Raw genomic sequence first — 20,015 nt, 5'->3', positions numbered from 1 at the left:
AGGTGGAATCCAAGATGGATTTTTTAAATCCAGTTGGATTTCTAAGTCGAGTTATTTAAATGTTACTATTTTGTTGTATGTTTGTATGTTGTTTTTACTTGGAATTAAAAAATATTTTTTTCTGAATGAATTTCCGTTACTTCTAAGAATCTTCGCTACTTCGAAATCTTATGATTTCCAATCAATTTTTTTAAAGTTCATAAGATAAAAGTCACAGGATAGAAAAATATATTTATTTCAGAACACAAGAAAAGTATGAAATGAATAATTATATATTATGTAAAAGTACTTGTTGCATTGTTGAATTCTACTGTAACTTTTTTATTATTACATTTTTATTCATTGTAAGAATATTGACGGCTAAATATGTAAAATATCACTTACATAATAATCAAAATTCAATAGAATAATATTAATCTGATTGTTCCAGTATGTACTTAAATGCCATCATTTAAAAATAGATACAATTCGTAACTGTTGAATAAAATTATTTATATGATATTTATTTTTTTGTATAAAAATATAGTGAAAAATAATATAGAAACTTCTTAATTAATATTTACATTATCTCTTACAAAATAATCAATGAATAATAATAATAAATATTAAATGGGAAACGTGAATAGACATAATGTATTCGGAAAATAAAAAGGAAACAATTATAAATAAAATAGGAAATAAAATGAAAACAATCCTTGTTTCAAAAACACATGTCTTACTACATATATAATATAAATGTATGTTATTTCCAATACATATTAGGTACAGAAGAAACATAATCATCGCCATCAATATTTAAGTAGACATATAATTTATAAACATTAGCAGTTTCTGTTATATTGTGACGTCCGGGTCACTATCTCAGGTACGTCTGAGGTGGACGTAATCTCAGGCGCTCTATTTGGTTTGCGTGCGTACGCTTAAACCGGGACGAGCGATTGGAGAATTAGAGCTTTTCTACTTCGCGTTTCGCGTAGAAAGAGTGAAAAAATTAAACTGGACTACAAGCCTTCCATCAAACACCAGGGTCCAATGGAATCGGGACTTGGATGCGAAAATCCCAAACCTTGCCGGAATTATCACATAAAAGTATTTTATTTTAGTTTAACGGCGCGACTGTCTTATTGAAAAAGTATCCCAATTCCTGCTGAAATACTTTTTCGAAGACCTATTTTTCACGAGTTTCGATCAGCTACTCTAACAAGAAGAGGAAAAGGAGAGATAGTGAATAAAATTTTGTTTCAACTTACTTTTCTTTTATTTAGTTAACTGGTACTGGAGAAGTCAATCTGGACCTGGCACTTGGTCAATGAGATGCACTTAAAAGCTTGTGTGGAGCGTGAGAGCGTGAGAGAGCGATTTTCGCTTGCGCATGCCCTTTTAAACCCTGGGGGTGGTTGGGAGGAAAATCCCTCTTTCAGTCCCTCGAAATTTGGGAAGAGTGGAAATGCCAGTGAATTCTAATTGGCCAACCGAGATTTTCCCTCCTTTTCTCTTTCGGATTTCGGGCCCTAATTGGTTCGGGGGCGTGGTGAGAATTGGGGGCGCGCGTTCAAGAGTTTGGGCCTTATCTCGCTAGATGACTCTCCAAGTACCATTTTTAGTACAGTTTCTCTTATAATTATTAAGTTATTTATTATATAAAATTATTACAATTAATTCTTAAAAATAACGTAAGTTCCTTATTATTTAACATATTTTACGCGAAAATCTGTTGATCCTACATGTTTACAATTAGTAACTTAATTAATTAACTCACTTCGTTGTTTAAATAAATTCGAACGAAAAAAGGGTATTATTTAATTGTGGACTGTATAACTGATTTGCTAAAATTCGTTCAAGTAACTGTTTTCGACTATTTACCTCATTTTTCTAATTTGTAATTTAAAAACTTCGAGTTATTTTCAATGATTGCGCGGCAACTATGTTTCTAATCAAAAAGTGTGTGGGAGGTTTCAAGAAGCTGCGAAATTTTCCTATCATGCTGTTATTTTCCCGATTCATTTATGTAAAATTAGTTATTAAGGTTTTTTTATATAGCAAAAGTTTTGACTTCTAAAAGTGGAAATCTTTTGGGTGAAATCGAGTAACAGGATGCAGGTGGAATTCCGCGGCTCCTTTACTCTTTATCTAAACCTACTCAAAAACTTTATGATCGTGCGAGGTAAACATCGGAAAGCGCGCGATAAAGGGACGACTATTTTCACGTGTCCTCCAGCTGCTTCAGCTGAAGGCTCTCCTTCGCTAGTTTACCGAGTTAAAATTTAAGCTACACAAAAGTACATGAGGAAAAAAAAATTTATTTCTAATAAACGGCCCGACGTTACAATATCAACATTTTGTCTTACTTTAATAATACTTTAATAACTTTCTTGAGGTTATGTAATTCATCATTTATTAAATTATCATTATTTACATTGATTTTTTTATACATGGTATACTCCTTTACATCTTCAATATTTACAAGAAGTTGCTGAATCTGTACATAATCACCATTTTTCAAAACTGCATATGAGAATTGTCTGATCTGTATAATAATTTTTTAGATAACTTAAATAAACACCCATCTTTAATTAGTTTTGCATAAGTCCTTATTTTTCCTAATGGAAAATGAAACTGTTCAAAAAGATTTTCATCAACAACTATTCTTCTAAAATATCTGTGTGTAAATTTAATAGTCATTTCAACAAATCCATTACCTAAATATTTAACATATTCTAAAGACGGTGAATCTTCTCTTATTTCTATATGTTTTTATAATATCCTGATACTCTCTTTGTAACACGTACGTTAATGTTTTAAGCCCGAACAACGTTGCGTCACAAATTATTTAAGGGGGAAAGGCTCGGAAGGCACATTCGCTTCGTCGCGAAAATTTAACGAGGGCTATATCGTCCGGCAATATCGATAATCGCAATTTAATCAATTACAGAGAGACAGGTTTAACAGAATGAACTCATCAATTCTAATATTTTTCTCTTTATTACAACGATTTTATACATTCGGCCTTGACGTGTGCGTCGGCCGAGCCCGGGTTACGTTCGCTCCGTGCGAGTGATCGCACAGGAAACAGAACGTCACCTTACAATTCGTCCCGCGAATTCCGCGAGGGCGATGCGAATTTACGCATCTAACCACTCGTCCGCGTCCGGCCTATGTGATGCTCGGAGAGAGAGAAATCGAGGCGCGCACCGATAAACTAAAAAGGGTACCTGACCTTGAGAGGGAGCGCTGTTGCGGAAGTCCACGTCCACTGGGCGAGCGATGTAGTCTTCGCAAGGCAGGATTCTCAATGTAGCCGATCTTCCCTCTTGCTGATGGTCTCCAAACAGCACTTAACCGCACAAAAACCCGTTATCGTCGCGAAGTTCTAATAGCTGGCAATTAATTGCCGGTCAGAACTATACTGCCCGCGGTCTCGCGGCTTCCGCGCTTTCTTACGCGCCCCTCCCTATAGGTACTCAACGGCCGAGCGCCGCCGGCTACGCACACATGTGCGGCTCATGCCGGCGACACTATTTCTCTCTCTCCTCCTCTGCTCTCCGCCTATGCCTATCCCTCCAGCGCCAGGCATCTCCGCCGATCAGGAATCAGACCTGTAACAAAGCCACATCGTGCGTCGATACTCGGTTTTACTCAACCAAGACCGATGTGGCAGCGGCTCAGGGGAAGGCACGCGGAAGAGAGAGAGAGGCGAACAGGGCGATCGAATCTAATGATCGATTCGCCCGTCACATTTTCAAAACTCAGTTGACGAGATACTTTGTTTAAGACACTTTTAGCAGCGTAAATAGCTTGTTTAATTCTACTATTGCCTGATTCAAAGACATAGCCACTATGCACGTACAATGGACCCCAATCAGCAACACTCTGTGTTACGTGTAACAATTGATGTACATTATATGTCATCGCATCATCTGAATAAATAAGTTCAATTTGGAATACAAATTTTTTTAAAAGACAATCTGCTCTTCGTAATTCTTTTATAGTTATTTCATTTTGCAATAATGTATAATATGCTTCTACTAATAAGGCCCAATGATTCATATAGTTTTCAAAATTTGGAATTTGTTGTGATATTAATTTCAATATCGGAATACTGTAAAAAAAGATCCAATTAGATCACTCTAACGCTTTCTAATATGCTCGATCATCTAAAGAACGTGACAATCGTACCAACTGCGTCGTCACTTTGAAGTTTTTTAAATATTGATTAATGGTATTTACTTTTCTTTAAGGAACTGAGTAAGGTTTATTAGATGAAGTCAATCCATAGTTGCAAAATTGTTTGCCTACACGCAGATCAAAACAGTACATTAGACATGGGACAAAACCATGAATTATATTAAAATTATTCAAAAGTAGCAAAGGTGTGGCGTTTTTTATACCGAAAACAGGAGCACCCGATTCAACTGCTCTTTGCATCGACTGAAATGTAGAATCAGTTGTCCCTTTTTCAGGATATTCGGCCTACCTTATCCTAGCCTTCAAAATGTAATAGACAGTGAAAAAAATACCATTCGAAATATCTCTAATTGAACCCTCGAAAAATGCTCATTATTTTAATTGAACCCTTTCAGTTGTCCCAAAAAAAATTAAAAACTGTGATAATTTTTTCGTTTTTTGCAACTGCGATATCTTTAGTAATACTTAATATTTTTGCAAAAAAACAAGGCAATAATATTGAACCCTTACCCGTTTTAATTGCACCCCTCTTACTTTTCCAAAATAATTAATATTGTAACGGAGGAGGTTATCTGAAAAAATGAGAAATTTATTGAAGCACATACTCCCACGATGCAGAGCTAACCGCCGCTCCGTTAAACACGTATAATTGTACGTGTATTCGCCTTTACGTCAGATGATTTCGTTTAATTGTCTTCTTTCCAACGGAGTTGAACTCACTTTAAGTCACGTGACTTGTGACACTCGATGTATCTTAGGTATGAGCAACTTTATGCCTAATCCGCTTAATCCCCCCCCCCCCGGTCCAGCCTGCATAATTAGTGCGATATTAAAAAAAAATATATTAATCGAAAGATTTTTATTTGCCCAATTCAAATTTATTAACAGATTAATTTGCCCATCATTTGTTTCTTCGCAAAAAATTGATAAAAACAATTTTTTTTTCCCTACTATTTCAAATATCTGTATCTCTTATATTAAACGATATTTTTGAGCATACTAAATTGTAAAAAATTGCCCCGGCCTGATTAAATTTGCCCACTTGACTGATATTAAAAATATTCAATAGATTATTTTCTAAAACTGAAAAATCATAATTGATAATAACAATTTACTACAGTGTACAGGATTTGTGCACTGCGTATGTTCAGAATGAAGGCCGTAACTTCGAGTTACGAAAGTTATATGCATGCATGTTTACTGGACTGCTGTCGACTGCCCTGCACTACCATATTGCTTTTTGTTATAAAGGTAATAAATAATAAACGTATTTCACTACTTAGTTTAACTTACGTCACAGTAATCACCATTGAAGATAACAAAAACGTGAATTGAAAGCAATAATAAATTTCTTTAATCTAGCACATTATACATACCAACTTTCTTAACATAAACATATATATTTAAAAAATTGACTTTGTTTACATATTTTTTACGGGTTCTACCTCCTCTCTTTTCAACCTTCTCATTATGTATGAAAAATTTCATTAGTCTCCAAAATGTTCATGATAATTAGTTTCATCAAGCCAAAACTTGTACGTCTATAATTTGGTATTATACGAATATCTGAGCAAGTTACGGTGCAGTTATTATAATAACTGATCTATCAAATATTACTTTTTGTTATAAAGGTAATAAATAATAAAATTAATAGCAATTATAAATTTCATTAATCTTACATATATTTCTTTCTTAAAGATATATATATATATATATAGTTTTTTTTAATTATAACTGGAATATTTAAGGTTATGGTGTATGAGTTATATCATCAATTTTTGCATAAACAATTCCACTAATTTTGATTGCAGGTGTTGTAGGAGACAAAACGTTTCTATACTTAACGAAGTCGTTTCTTTCAATCCAGTTGGTATTTGATAAACAATAAGCTACATAATGTCCAATTCCTTGAGAATCATAAGGTGGAATATATTTTACTATTCCACATAGCACAAACATTTGATGTTGTATTGTCAATATTCGTGGCACAGCTTCGAAATCAGTAGTGAACTTTTCTGAATCCAAATTCAGTTCAGATTCTGGATACGTTGATTTTCTGTATGCTTCATCGGTGTCAATCCATAAGTAAGGCCCTAAGGTATATTTACTTATTAAACTTATCTCGTTACAATTTTGGCAATTATAGATTTTATTTTCAAAATGATTATTGAGTTCTATTTCTAAATTTTGATAGTTGTTTAACCAAGCAATATTTAAGTTAGGTAAAAATGTAATTATTCTTTGAAACTCGTTTTTGAATCCGCAACTAGTGCATTCCATCTTTTCAGTAGTACTTTCATACAGATTTACTAGTGTTGAAAATAGTTGACATATTTCCATTGCAGTCAACATTATTGCCTTCTTGTTTGAAAATAGAATACAGGATGTGTGCTCAATTAGTGTAGAATGTATTTGTTACTCCTGATGTTAAGTGATTATGCACTGTATTAGCATAACACAAATAATTTTTTGTCAATTTCTCATTTTTGCTTCTTACTATAAAGTTTTTAAATTTTACCACTTTAATACATGTGTTAGTCAAAATCTCTGTGATTGTGTCAAAGCTACATGTGTTTGAAAATTTAATTTTTCTATTTTTGATTGATCTTTCTGTTTGTTTGTTTCCGTTGATAATATTTCTTTTTCTTGCACTGATTTTAGATGAAGTACGCTCTTGCTGCAAGTACAAACTAATTTCAGGAATTGGGCGGACATGTACTCCTCTGGGCTTCTCAGCTATTTCATTGACAGAGGTATCTTTGATATTTGTATTCCTTGATTCTATATGATTTAATAATGGACTATATTTTTTTGCGCTTCCTTGATAAGCATAATTGTGATCTAACGAAATATCTCCATGAGTGTTATTTTCTTTTATATCAGGGCTCATGTACATGAGTACTTTTTTTACATTATTTCATTGCAATTTGCTTTCCTTATGTTCATGGTGATTTAGATTTTCATTGTCAGTAATTGATTGCAGTGAAGATAAATCTGAAAATAAAAAGACATTTTATTGTATATACAATTTTTTGCAAATTATAATAACAATAATAAATGATTCTTACACAATGGCGTTCAAGTAATAATAGTTTCATCAAAAATATTATTTTCGCCAATAATACTCATGTACTTGTTTCTCCATCTCTCAATAACCATTAGATGCTCAACATCACAATTAGTTATTTTAATTTTTTCCAATTCTTTGTTGCTAACATTCAATCTATTATTGATTGCAGCTCTGGCCAACAACATATCAGCTTCAATGTCACGGCAATGCATAACAAGAAATTTATCTGCTCGCACAATTGTATTTTTCATAGAAGCTTTGACATCTCCAATACATGCTTCCTTGTGAAGATTTTGGAAATACGGTTGCATCACATTAGTCCAGCAAACAAAATCTTTGGAGAGTTCCATCAATCTATTTCCAAAATCTGGTAAGTATTAATCATTACTTTGTACACCAATCTCTGAGTTGCTTTCATTTTTTATTTTTGATATAACATCTACTTTGATTTTAGTAATGTAAGAATATGTCAATGTAAACTTTTTATTTGTTTTGATTGGATTTCCATCGCTTTGAATGTTGTGATGATGAATTACATCATCAGATTTTATTATTCCAGAAGTATTTAAATTGAATTCGAATGTTTGAATTACTTTGACCAAATATGTCATAGCCTTCTGACACTCAATATCATAAAATTTACTGTAAGCAACAATCAGAACATATTTCATTATTTTTTCAAAAGTTTTCAGTTTGTCAACTGTAGTCATATACTCAACACACTGTACGAATAACAGCTTTACTGCTGATATTGTTTTTGTGAAACATGGCCATCTACTAACCGCGTGTATCACGTGAGCTACATCAGTTCATATTTGTGTATAAATTGATATCGATACTGGTTCTTCGAATAAAATCAGAAGAAATGTATCCTTGTATACCTTAAAAGTTACAGAATTGAAAGCTATGCATATGCCATTCTGTATTGATTTGCCCATGTCAGTTGCTATTTCCTTTGGTATTTTGCCTCCTGACTGTATCCAACTTTGTAGCCAATAAACATAAAAACATGTATCATTTTTTTCTGATAGTGCTTGAGAAATAGGTACAATTAATTTGTCTATATGAATACACATAATTGATAAAAAAATGTCACTGGAATTCCCATGAGGTCTATCTATTTTTAATGTTATTGATGCTGTAGCATCTAGTGATACTATGTTACTAAAAATGTCTAATATGTCATTATATACGCTAATTTGCTCTGGTGACCAATACAGTAAAAAAAATGATCATATCCTATTCCTCGAATGTATTTGCTGAATTCCACATTATTTTTTATTTCGGTGAGCGAATCAAATAATTTTATTCTTCGCCCTATTCCAACTTCTTTGTTTTTGGCGTCTTGTCTAGCATTTTGCAATTGTGACAGCTTAAATAAATCTCCAGGTTCAGGATCACCATACGTCATTCGCTTTTTTACTTCAGCTCGTCTCCATTGTTTTGGTTTCTGATTTAAAAGTTGTTGTTCAATTATCTGTTTTGCTAATTTTTGCAGTCTTATTTTTTTAGTATGTGGTATCTGTCGTGTATCCTTAGTAATAACTTTCAAAATTGCAGGATTATCTTTTGTTGGTTCTATTTCACAAAGTAAATAAATTTTCACAAAGCAATTTTCATCTGTACAATGTTCTTCGCTATTTTAATATATCCACTGTCACTTCCAATATAGTGCCTATCAAAACTATAAGCACAAGGTAGTTTTTCACACTCCCATATTGATGCTCTGACAATGTCAGTCCAACCTTCTTGTAAAACTTTTCCTGTACGTCCACTTTTACATATTTTTTCAGTTGGACTGATTTGTAACCATTTTTCAGTTGGCACTGTGATGTAAAAAACTAATTTGGCTTTCTTCTTATTCTTTGATGATTTCTTTGCTACGTTTATTTCCAGTTCATTACTACTTATATCAAAATCACTATTTTCATCATTTTTATTATTATTTTCAAAATTAATAATTTTTTCTAAACCTTTGTGTTTAACATAATTAGTGAGAATATTGAGCCTATCTTGTTTTACCATTTTAAACAAGTTGAGATCATTTATTTTATTATCAACTGATGAACATACGTCTTTCCAAACAATGTCATTTCTGTTTTTGAGTGTTCCATCTTTATTATAGATATTGAAGTCAAGGAGTTTTATTTTCAATGTATTCGGTGCAACTGATGGTTTACGTCCAGTCATTTTTTATAAAATGATCAAATAATAATGATTAATATTAAATCTGCTTTTTTAATTATTTACGTTTTCTCTGCAAATTATTTATTGATAAATTTAGTATTAAGTTTTAAATTTAATTTTGTATGTGATAAGATTTATGTGTACTTACATGAAAATGTAATTATTTTTAAAAATAGGAATAATGTTTTCATTTCCATTGTGCAGCGCAATAGCATGACCATAAATTTTTATCATTTCTTCAACTGTGGAAGATAGGAATAATTGGGTCATTTTTTAAAATATGAATAACATTCACAAAACATAAATGCACTTACTTATTAAATTTTCCATACCACCATTACTTAAAATTAACCAAGCTCCAAACACACTGGCGTAAAAGAGATTATACGGAATGGTGTCAAACAATTTGACATTTTTTTCACCACACCAAGAACGCAAATTTGATAATATGACAATACCTCTATGACAATACCATATAGTTTCTTGTGAGCCTCACGCTCTTCAAAAAATGCACATGCTTCATAGAATTTTCGAATCACATTCATTTTTTAACTATTGAATCAATTATTAATTTTAAAAAACGTTTTTCAGGAACGAACAAGTGGCAGTGGTCAATGGCAGTGGTCAACTTGATGAACAAGATGAAATAAAAAAATCAGAACAATATGCGGCATTCGAATACTTAACAGATTTGGATTGATCAACAAAGAGGAAACAAAACAAATTCGAAAAGCTTATAGACGGACTTCGCACTGGCTGTCAGATACTTAATTCTTTTGTTTTAAACGTGCCAAATTCAAAATTCGCATCTCATAAAAATATGAATTTTGCATGTAAAGGATAATAAATTAATAATATCTGCTTTTGTATTATACAGAAATGCTATAATTGTTACGCTTCTCTGATGTGTATTATAAAATTGAAAATGATGACTTATAGGAAAATAACTTGTATATAAATATTTAGAAATAGATTGAAGCTCAAGTTTTGTTAATTTTAATTTTATCAAGTGTGATCAGATCAGTATGTTCAAATTTATATTAAAAAGTTAAGTGAGTTTTGTAGTAAACTTGCTTACACTTTTCTTTATTATTTTCATTCAAAAATTACGTCACCAAGAAAAAAATGAATTTCAAATATTTCGTCAATTTCAACAGATCTTTGTATCGGTGTCTAATCGCAAAACACGCTTTCTTGAATAATAATGAAAAGGTAATTTGGAGTTTTAATTGTGGAATTACATTAAAATATTTTGTTCACACCCATCAAGTTTTATTAATCGTTTTATTTTTTATTGTATTTTACAAAATTCATGCATACTGTACTGTATCTGTATTTTTAGGTTTTGGTGGTGAATCACTATAGTTGTTACTACAGAAGTTTAAAAATATCAACAAATTGTGGTCATTTCTAATCATTGCAACGATTACCGAAAATCGTTCGACTCGCGTGGGTTAATAAGCGGCTGAGCGGTATAGCCGCGATCGGTTCGAGAGAGAGAGAGGGCGCGTAGGGGCAATGACCGGGAGGGGAGAGTTCGGTAGTCAGTATGACTGTGTCACTCAGTCCGGCTACGTCGAGCTAACCCTTTCGAGCCGTCAACGCGTTTTGTGGTCGTGCGAGAAAGGAGGTTTCCCCGAGTGTCGCAGAACTTGAGTGTGGTGTGCTGAGTGCGGAGAGAGCAGCAGGAAATCCGGCGAAAAGACAACGTGCGCACACACAGCAGCAACACCAACAATAACAACAACAACAGAAGCGGCAGAGTAGCGAGCAGGGGAGCAGCGAATCTGCGACTTGCGTATCGGATACGGTTGGCCACCGTATCCTATTCTATCTCGCGGTAGGTGCACAACCTTCTACATTGTTGTTAGCGTGCGATCCCGCGCAGCGTGCGCGAAGAAATTATTTATTGCGTGCGAGCGGTTAGTTCGCGGCGATCGCGGTTTTCTCTCTCTCTCCATTCGTTTACATTGTCATCTGAGTTAGCGAGCGAGAGTCTCTCGGCAAACCCCCCGTGTATTCAATTTATTGGAATAAAGCGATCAACCGTTATTCTTAATCGAGTCGTTGCTTTGTCTTTCCTTTGTCCGGGATGCATGTTTGTTGACATTCGATTCGAATAAGCCGGTAGCGTAGCACGGATCGCGCGGATATCGGTAGAAGCGAATCGCAAACCAGGTTTCCAGCAGCGGCCGTAGGAGCGCTGCTAAACAGGAACGACAGCGCCGCCAAGTGGCGAGTTGGGGAACCCAACTCGGATTGGCGAGGAGACTCTGCGAAGGCGCATTCCCGCACCAGGTAGGTTAACGTGCTTACGGCACGCAGCTAACAAGGCGTCGCTTGACCGAAGTAATAAATACGATTTATAAGTCACAGGTTAAACGGCAGCCTGTTACATCATTTACAATTTGATATGTACAGTCACATCAAATTAAAATCTACTATTTGGACAACATAGATACAACATGACAAAAGCCATCATTGTCAAAGAAGCGAACCATTTCTTTCAAAAGTTGATCTGTTCAAATCATTTGTTCGCATACATTTCATCTAATCTTCATTCTAATAAATTAAGAAAATACGCCTGTTAAAAATGTTCTACAATAAATCGTTAAAATATTGATTTCTGAAAGTTGATTTCCAAACAAACATGGTGGTGATTTAAGCTTTCTATTTACAAATACACTTCAACATTCATTAAATAAAATTATTTTCTGGTTGAAGTTTTCTTTAGATTTAAAAGTGCGCAAGAACGTTTGCATAATCAGCTAATCAAAGTTCTGGCAGTAATTTTTATGCTTACTTTACTAAACACATAAAAATGTACGATTATTTCATTTACTCATGGATAGAAGAAGTAAAAAAAAACAACAGAAAGGTAATTTTTATACTTTTCAAGATTATTCTTGAAATATCAATCTAATATTTTAAAAACTGAATAAGTAAATCAGTACTCAACAAAGACAATTAAAACAAGTTCGTTACATTAATTTAACGAGAGTACCAAAATCACGCAATCAATAAAGCGATTGTTTTACACTCTTCAAAGGTCTTTTTTTGTGCCAAATATTTACTCAAATAGTCCACTAAAATATGTTAAAACCACATAATTAATTTTTAATAAATTTTATTTTAAGTCGATTCAAAGTACTGATGTAAATAAGCATTACATGTACAGTTTGCCGTCGTCTTAATATATCTAATACTATTTTCTTTGAGAGCCTTAATCAGAGAATTATCTCCAGCCATTTCTGTAGGATGAGGTTTGAATACTAATTCTATCTCGTTCAGCATCAAAGGTTCACTGAAACCTTCTTCCTCTGTGTCGACCATAGAATCATTGCTACCTGTTTCAGCCTCTGTGCTAGAAGAATCATTTTCAGAGTTTTGCAGACTCTTATGTCTCTTCGATGGTTTGGGATTTGAAGGTACTGATGATGGAGTTGTTGAGTTTCTTGACGGCGCAGCTGCTAAAATTGTAATTATAATTAGAATTGCATAAACAGATGTGTATATGTGTTGTTTGAACTTGCTGCTTACCAGAAGCTGCTGGACTAATTGAAGGCTGTGGCACACCATTCGTTGCACCATTACTGGACAATTTGATCTAGAATAAATGGATTGACACCGATTAAGCATACAGAAAATCAACGTATGCATAATCTGAACTGAATTTGGATTCAGAAAAGTTCACTACTAATTTCGGAGCTGTGCCACGAATATTGACAATACAACATTAAATGTTTGTACTATGTGGAATAGTAAAATATATTCCACCTTATGATTCTCAAGGAATTGGACATTATGTAGCTTATTGTTTATCAAATACCAACTGGATTAAAAGAAACGACCTCGTTAAGTATAGAAACGTTTTGTCTCCTACAACACCTGCAATCAAAATTAGTGGAATTGTTTATGCAAAAATTGATTATATAACTCATACACCATAACCTTAAATATTCCAGTTATAATTAAAAAAAACTATATATATATATATATCTTTGAGAAAGAAATATATGTAAGATTAATGAAATTTATAATTGCTATTAATTTTATTATTTATTACCTTTATAACAAAAAATAATATTTAATAGATCAGTTATTATAATAACTGCACCGTAACTTGCTCAGATATTCGTATAATACCAAATTATAGACGTACAAGTTTTGGCTTGATGAAACTAATTATCATGAACATTTTGGAGACTAATGAAATTTTTCATACATAATGAGAAGGTTGAAAAGAGAGGAGGTAGAACCTGTAAAAAATATGTAAACAAAGTCAATTTTTCAAATATATATGTTTATGTTAAAAAAGTTGGTATGTATAATGTGCTAGATTAAAGAAATTTATTATTGCTTTCAATTCACGTTTTTGTTATCTTCAATGGTGATTACTGTGACGTAAGTTAAACTAAGTAGTGAAATACGTTTATTATTTATTACCTTTATAACAAAAAGCAACATGGTAGTGCAGGGCAGTCGACAGCAGTCCAGTAAACATGCATGCATATAACTTTCGTAACTCGAAGTTACGGCCTTCATTCTGAACATACGCAGTGCACAAATCCTGTACACTGTAGTAAATTGTTATTATTAATTATGATTTTTCAGTTTTGGAAAATAATCTATTGAATATTTTTAATAGCAGTCAAGTGGGCAAATTAAATCAGGCCGGGGGCAATTTTTTACAATTTAGTATGCTCAAAAATATCGTTTAATACAAGAGATACAGATATTTGAAATAGTAGGGAAAAAAAATTGTCTAACAATTTTTTGCGAAGAAAAGAATAATGGGCAAATTAATCTGTTAATAAATTTGAATTGGGCAAATAAAAATCTTTCGATTAATATATTTTTTTTAATATCGCACTAATTATGCAGGCTGGACCGGGGGGGGGGGGTTAATCCCCTAGATGAAATCGGATTAAAACCTAAGCACCAATGCGAAAACAGCCCGACACAAATAACATTTTATTAAAAAAAATGATCACATCTCACGTATGTCTAATTGTACTTCTCGAAAAAATAATTATTTGTTATTGTACCATTATATTTCTCATAAAAAATAAAAAATATCGTTATCGATAATTCATCTCCTATTTATTCACATAAAAGACATAATTAAGCAAAAATAAATTCACAGAAGAATTGTACCTTCTGTTGTCTAAATTGTACCATCAGTACAATTCTATAAATTTGTTTCTAAAAGAAATAATAGGACAATTACAACGCTCTACGCCTGTGCAAAGTGCATTTCCGGATGGCATCCTTGTAAGTTGTAACAATTAGTTGTAATTTGTATTTGTTCTATTATTTCTTTTAGAAACAAATTTATAGAATTATACTGATGGTACAATTCAGATTATAGAAGGTACAATTTTTCTGTGAATTTATTTTTGCTTAATTATGTCTTTTATGTGAATAAATAGGAGGTGAATTATCGATGACGATATTTTTTATTTTTTATGAGAAATATAATGGTACAATAACAAATAATTATTTTTTCGAGAAGTACAATTAGACATACGTGAGATGTGATAATTTTTTTTTATAAAATGTTATTTGTGTCGGGCTGTTTTCGCATCGGTACCTAAGCCTTTACAAATCGCTTAAACTAATGGGAAATTAAATGACGTAATCGGCGAATGAAATTAACTAACTTTAATTATTAAAAAAAAATACAGTCTTTTATTAGCCGAAAGACTAACGCACGCGAACAGGATTTACAATGAATTATTATTCGGTGAGAGAGAGACAGAGTGAGAGAGAAGATTCGAAAATTACCGCGAAACTAGTGCTCGGCGAGAATACAAAAAAATCGATTTTACGGTTGACAAAATACCGAATGTATTTTGTCGCGCAATAATAACGAGAGGTGCACCTACATTGCGGTGCAATTACGGTGATCAGTCGTATTTGTTGATGAGGAAAATCAAATGCCGCTGCTCCTCCACTTAATCAGCTGCGCTGCCTCACTCTGCCTCCAATCAGCTATGATGCTGCTTCTGCACTGCTGCTGCTTTTTACCGCGGTAATACCATTGCACTCACGCATGTAAGATAGTTCAAAAAAGCTTTATATTCGGCGAAACACAGTGCAAAATAAATTCGGCGGTATTGTCGCGTAAACAGCTGAGGCATAACTGCTTAATTCAAATGCTCACGCACCCCCTCCCTCTTTCTTAATTATTTGAACTAACGCGCGAGTTACAGAGTCGTGAACGGATCGATTAATTGAATTGACTACCGTTGCAATATATATGTCAAAAACAACGATCTAATTTTATTGTATGTTCTTTCCACATAGATGGGTTATTGGGTTATTTGGAAGGAACATACAATAAAATTAGATTATTGTTTTTGACATATATATTGTAACGGGGTAGACACCGTTTAATTATTTTTATTCGCGCGATTTTCTTGAAAGGGCGAATGTAATCATTTATGCTCAAAACGCAATTCGGAGAGCATGGGGAGACAGGTGTCAGTCAACCAGTAAATCTAATTAACCTACAAGAAAGTGAGTGGAAGCAATATGAAATAATACAGTCGAGAGTATTCGTTAATGACTCGAACAGAACCTTTTATTATCTATTATATGCTACATCAGATCGGCCCGCGTGTTTGTTTACTTCGGCGCTCGCACAACGACAACATGCAGTGTCGGATCGCTCGCTGCTCTTTGTTAGAAGAGCTAGTACATGCACGCTCCAGATGTCGGAAAATTAATAGTTATTCGGGCTATTGTATCGCGACCGCGAATATAAGCTGGCCAGCTTACCTGCGCGGAAACTGTTTGTTTTTATTTCGCGGATCGCGAACTCGCGTACACGCGGTTTCGCCCTCGATGGCGAAACCTCACACACGCTCCGTTGGCCTCGTGGAGGGCGACGCTTCTCTCTCGCCGCAGGTCTCTCTCCTTTTTTGGCAGCTATCCGGCACTTTGGCAACAGCGGATATTGGCGGCACTCTCTGGGCGTTCCTCTCCTATTCCTTTCAGCGCAACGGCACGGAGATCGGTACGAGCGTAGCAGACTAGCGGGCGATCGTGATGGCGATCATAGCTTCACTCCATGGCTCGATCTCTTGCTCACGTATCAGTAATCGGCGTCGTAGTTGCGGGTGAGCGTGACGATGACCAGTGCTTCACTAGTTCAATTCCAATCGCGCACGTTCCGTCTGTTCGCGCGCCGAATTCCTTCGTTACGTTTTTCGTCTCCCCGGTAGGTGCTGCCCCCGCAGGCAGCAATTAGGTTATATTATTAGCGCTAATTTGACGTTTACCGTCACAATATTAATAATTTGCAAAAGTAAGAGGGGTACAATTAAACCGAGCAAGGATTCAATTTTTTTGTCTCGTTTCTTTGCAAAAATATTAAGTATTACTAAAGATATCGCAGTTGCAAAAAACGAAAAAATTATTATAGTTTTTAATTTTTTTTGGGACAACTGAAAGGGTTCAATTAAAATAATGAGCATTTTTCGACAATTCAATTAAAGATATTTCGAATGGTATTTTTTTTTTCACTGTCCATTACACTTTGCTGGCTAGAGTAAGGAGTGTAAGTCCTATAAGTTAACACCGAAAATTTAAATATTTAATAAATCTATAAACTAATTAAACCATTCGATTAGGCGGCTTTTAATTGATCACATATCTTTAGTTCGTCGATTATGCTAATTATCTTTATGTGAAAAACAGATAAAATTAATTATGGGTGCTGGCACTAGCACTCTAATTTAATTCTCTCAATATGGTGTTTATATCGTAATAGTAATATTTTACAATGTACCAATCGTTAGTGCGCCTCACGCATTACTGACATCTAATATAATTAATTAAAATAAAATAATACCCTTGCATATTTTAAAAGGATATGATCATATTGTCTCGCGTATTCTCCTAGAATGAAGCATTGTTGCTCAATCGGAGACTCAACGCCATCTGGTAAGCCAAAGTACACTAAAATAACCCATTAAGGCCTATGCCAAAATCGCATGAGATAGCGCTAAACTAACTATGCCGTTCATAGCGTAAGTGAAAAAAAAAGTACCCGTGTTTTTTCTTTTACCATTTGCAATTGTTTATAAAAAATTATTTAAACAAATTACAAAAAAAGTTAATATTTTTAAAAACTAATTACGGCAATCGATTCTACGGAAAAAAATATGACAAAAATGTATACAACGTTTTCTTGTCGAACTTTAAATTGTTAGTGTAAAACTGCAATAAACAATTGCAGGCCGGACAGGCTCAACTGTATACGTCAACCCAAGCAAAATCCATGGCCTATACCGTCAAACTATCTATGCTGTTCATAGCATATGTGAAAAAAAATTACACAATTAATGGTATAGGCCATGGATTTTACTTGGGATTTGGCGTATACAGGTGAGCCTGTCCGGCATTCAATTGTTTATTGCAGTTTTACACTAACAATTTAAAGTTCGACAAGAAAACGTTGTATACATTTTTGTCATATTTTTTTCCGTAGAATCGATTGCCGTAATTAGTTTTTAAAAATATTAACTTTTTTTGTAATTTGTTTAAATAATTTTTTATAAACAATTGCAAATGGTAAAAGAAAAAACACGGGTACTTTTTTTCACTTATGCTATGAATGGCATAGTTAGTTTAGCGCTGTCTCATGCTGTTTCGGCATGGGCCATAATGGGTTAAACTGTTGTTTAGTTTCAGTTCACGTTAAAGCGCGCAACCAGTTTCAGTAGTGGACACTAGGACATCTTTCAATTGATTAAGTTAAAAACATATTCAGACTAAATTTGGACATTTATTTACTATAGTGGGATAATACCTTTTTATTATTATCATTACCTTATTTTAAGCAAATAATATTCAAACACCCAGTGTGTACTACCGAAGCTGGTGGCGCATTCCAAATGAACTCGTGAATTAAGTATTGTCACGAATGTTCAGGCCTCGGCCTGCATTATCCAATTTTCCCTTCAATATCGGGTTGTTGTGTGGCTGGCTTCTTTTTCGCTCAGATCAAGAAATTTATGGTAAATAGTTATGATGTCATAGCTTTACAAACATTAAAAGTAAATATTTGGCTTCGTTTCCTATCTCACCCATGTACAACCAAGACAGGTCGAGTCTTGCTTTCTTGTTAACTTACAACACGATTGTTGATAATACTTGTTTTATATTTTGGATTACAAGTAGAACCTAAAAATGATCTTTTAGCTCACCAGAGGGCGACTCCTTATGGACCATTTTGTTCCTTCTTCCAAAAAATGACATATCGGGAGAGAGCGCACTGAACAAAGTTATAGAGACCAGTACACCGCTTCATTCAGGCCATTATTTCGAGCAGATCAACCAGCTTCGGATTTCTCTGAAGCCTTCCAGCTTTATATCAAGGATAGAGGCTCACCTGCAACTACCAGTTTCTGCTGCTCTAAACTAAGAGAATTTTCAGAGACATTTCTAGTGATTTTTCCGAAGGATTTTCCAGAGGCATCTCCAGTGGTATATCTTCTATGACAGATAGAGGCTCAAATTCAATTACCAGTGCTTGCTGAACTAAGAGGCCTTTCCAGAGGCCTTTCTAGTGGACTTTCCAGAGTCTTTTGCTGAGGATTTTCTGGGAAGATCACTTGTGATTACCAGGACTTGCTATTAAAGAGAGATAGTTTCCATTAGCCTTTCTTGAGGCTTTTCCAGTAGATTTCCTAAAGACTTTTCCAGTGGATTTCCTAAAGACTTTTCCAGTGAAATAACTAAGTGATCAGTGGCAGTATTCTCAATCCTGTCTTTAAGTCAGCGTCTTCTTAACTAAACCATTCAAGATCTGTTTGTTTTTTCTTAAATCTTTTCACCAACATTAAATCTGATAATAACAACGTTATATCAGACAGTCTTGGTAGTGAAAAACGATATAAACCACCATTTTTGGAGAAATAAATTTGAGTGCTAGCGCCAGCACTCATAATGAATTTTATCTGTTTTTCGCATAAAAAAAATTAGCATAGTCAATACTTAAATTATATATAATTAATTAAAAGCCGCCCAATCCAATGGTTTAATTAGTTTAAAGATTTATTAAATATTTAAATTCTTAGATGTTTACTTTTAAGACCTGGAAATAGCAAGGAGTAAGAAAGAAGCAGACCCAACTACTTATGTAAAAAATGGGATAATTTTGTCTACCAAAATCGACAGGCTCGTTCAGAGAGTGTCTATACAAGATCCGTACCTTTCCCCGACTCATGGTACATCCCTGCCAATTTCTAGCATTTAATATGAAACTCACCACTGAACTCAAACTTATAAAGATGGTATGCGCATACAGAAACTCGGACAGGGACGGACCCGGGGTCAGGGAGAGGCGCAGATCCCGTGTGGGCATTCCCTCAATCAGTGATGAGAATCCGATGAGGCTACAAAAAATTTCATTTTCATGAAGTCGTATCGCATCTATATCATTTATGTAACTACGCTCAAGATTCACAGTGGGACATGGAGACTGTATACAGGAGACGGAGCGACGGGTATAAGCTTTGGGAGCATTGTCCGAGTTCGTATCTCCGCATTAAGAGCCTTCTGG

The 20,015-nt window shown here is 34.1% G+C and overlaps 1 protein-coding gene across 3 annotated transcripts in view; it reads left to right on the top strand.

Moving 5' to 3' along the window:
* Positions 1 to 5,038: 5,038 nt before the first annotated feature.
* Positions 5,039 to 20,015, top strand: part of LOC131664602 (actin-related protein 1) — a 462,784-nt gene continuing 447,807 nt past the window's right edge. Inside the window, exons 1-5 of one of the 3 annotated variants that reach the window (XM_058935859.1) lie at positions 5,039 to 5,436; positions 5,997 to 6,270; positions 6,847 to 6,938; positions 7,425 to 7,625; positions 10,034 to 11,282. The gene's annotated coding sequence lies outside the window, so the exon portion shown is untranslated. Of the gene's footprint in view, positions 5,437 to 5,996; positions 6,284 to 6,846; positions 6,939 to 7,424; positions 7,626 to 10,033; positions 11,283 to 20,015 lie in introns of all 3 variants that reach the window. The other 2 variants (XM_058935850.1, XM_058935868.1) reach the window with 2 other exon arrangements.

The sequence above is a fragment of the Phymastichus coffea genome, unplaced genomic scaffold (genome assembly GCF_024137745.1).
Source record: "Phymastichus coffea isolate CEN01 unplaced genomic scaffold, Cenicafe_Pcof_1.1 PCOF00003, whole genome shotgun sequence".
NCBI classification, from domain to species: Eukaryota; Metazoa; Arthropoda; class Insecta; order Hymenoptera; family Eulophidae; genus Phymastichus; species Phymastichus coffea.
Note: the sequence above shows the minus strand (reverse complement) of the source record. Positions and strands in the feature narration are given on the sequence as shown.